The sequence below is a fragment of the Amphimedon queenslandica genome, unplaced genomic scaffold, assembly GCF_000090795.2.
Source record: "Amphimedon queenslandica unplaced genomic scaffold, v1.1 AMPQUscaffold_13488, whole genome shotgun sequence".
Classification (NCBI taxonomy): Eukaryota; Metazoa; Porifera; class Demospongiae; order Haplosclerida; family Niphatidae; genus Amphimedon; species Amphimedon queenslandica.
The window spans coordinates 237,030-238,889 of record NW_003546276.1 but is presented as its reverse complement, the minus strand read 5'-3'; the positions used below and the strand labels follow the sequence as shown (position 1 = coordinate 238,889).

At 33.1% G+C, this 1,860-nt stretch overlaps 1 long non-coding RNA gene across 1 annotated transcript; it reads left to right on the top strand.

Annotated features, from left to right (window-relative positions):
• Positions 1–919: 919 nt before the first annotated feature.
• Positions 920–1,480, top strand: LOC109580520 (uncharacterized). The gene is made up of 2 exons (XR_002184260.1): positions 920–978; positions 1,033–1,480. It is a non-coding gene; the product is annotated as an uncharacterized LOC109580520 (long non-coding RNA).
• The last annotated feature ends 380 nt before the right edge of the window (positions 1,481–1,860 follow it).

Below are 1,860 nucleotides of genomic sequence, written 5' to 3'. Positions count from 1 at the left end.
CTATTACCTGGGAAATTACTTATCAAACCTCCTAGTGGTAGATAAGTTATTTATGAACCTAAAATCAAGCAATCTGATTGGTCAATTGCAACTAAGCATGGTAGAAGAATAGATCAAACGTGAAAGCATACTATATAAGACAAAGTAAGTCAAGAATTTGTTATAAAATCTGTAGAAAATATAAATTTGCATATTCCAAGCAAAATTATGCCCTTCATCCACATAATATTTTACAAAAATGCAAGGAATAGTATTACAAAAACAAGGATGCAAAACTTATTAAGTCAACTTGCTCCAAAAAAAAGTATAATGCTAATCTAGCTCCTAAGAAGATAAAATCTTTAAATTATTCAAGAGCAACATACTCTAATGATCCACAATCAAAGCAGCAACAATCTAGAGATCGTTTTCAAGAGAATCCTAACCCTCTAAAAATGGAATCAAAGGAACGCTACAAAGACAAAAATCTTTGAAACTGTATTATAAAAATAGAGATGCAATATTACGTGCAACGAAGGATAAGTTTTTGAGTTTTACACATTCTGATAACATAATGGACAAATTAAAGATAGCACTAAATAATGAAAGTAAGAGGCATCTAATAAAGATTATTATGATCGTAATTATGGTCAAATATTGTATAGATTACGTTCCGATTACTCACTACCTGCACCAAATAGTGAAGCAAAGGAATATAATTTTTACAAAAATTGTTGAAGCATTATAGACCTCTTGGTGCTAAATATATTCATGAATAGACCGTATTGTTCTAATGGAAAAAAAATTTCCTAAAATTTCAAAACCGCCATTTTTGTGTCCAAAATACAACAGTAATGGCCTTCTTGTTATGCAGTTGGCTGTCATTCACGTTATAAAAAGGGACAGAACTTGTCTTTTTATTGTTTCTCCGTTGAAAGATAGGTGTATAGCTACTATCAGAACTGGTTATCAACGAAGTAGACCAGCAGACAGTCACAGGTAGGTCAGTACTGACGAGTTTTATTATTGTAAAAACACCATAATAATCCCAAGCATGATAGATAATGTACTATCAGTATTTTGAATTGAAAACAAGCCTATAGAACAAATGCTCTACAAAGATACAAGAGGGGCTGTTGCTAGCTAGAGCCAAAGAAGTCATTACAGTTTGGACTCAAAGGAGTGGGTTCACTGCTGATATTCTAAATACCAACAGGACAAGAAACAGAGTGCTACAAACAAGGAATGAAGTTGGTACATATTGTTTCTGGAGGGAACACAAGGGAAAGATGATTGCTTGCAATGGTACGTCCTAACTGTCACAGTGAATGGTTCCACCACAACTTAATGCATTGGGGATACTGTCCATATTGTCGTAAAGTGGTTTCATTACAAGTATATACATAATTGATTATTATGTATTTTGTTTGTATTATTATTTTCCAGTAATAATTTTTTTCTGAAACAAGTATTTCTAAAATGAATTTACTAAAGTAGCACAGTAACAATTTTATCAATTTAAAAATTTGTCAGATATACAATGTAGCAGAATAGTTTGAACCCTTATCCACTATGGCCAGCAAAATAAAGACATAGCAACTGTCCAAGAACCTACCTGTTGTAATATTTGTATGATTCTAAACTTTTATAAGCCTTCATTGCTTTCTATGTCCCCAATCTGACTGCAACTGAGGCCACTTCTCGATCCATTCACGAATCTGGCATGGGTCGAATTGATCACAGTACTTCTGACCATTGATCCATTCTACTTAAGCATTATATCTATTCTTATCAGCTCCGGAAAAAGAGGAAAACTATTTTCTACCATATAAAAGATTGGCCATGTTGGACACCATAATGGCTGCCACAATGAAAACCACA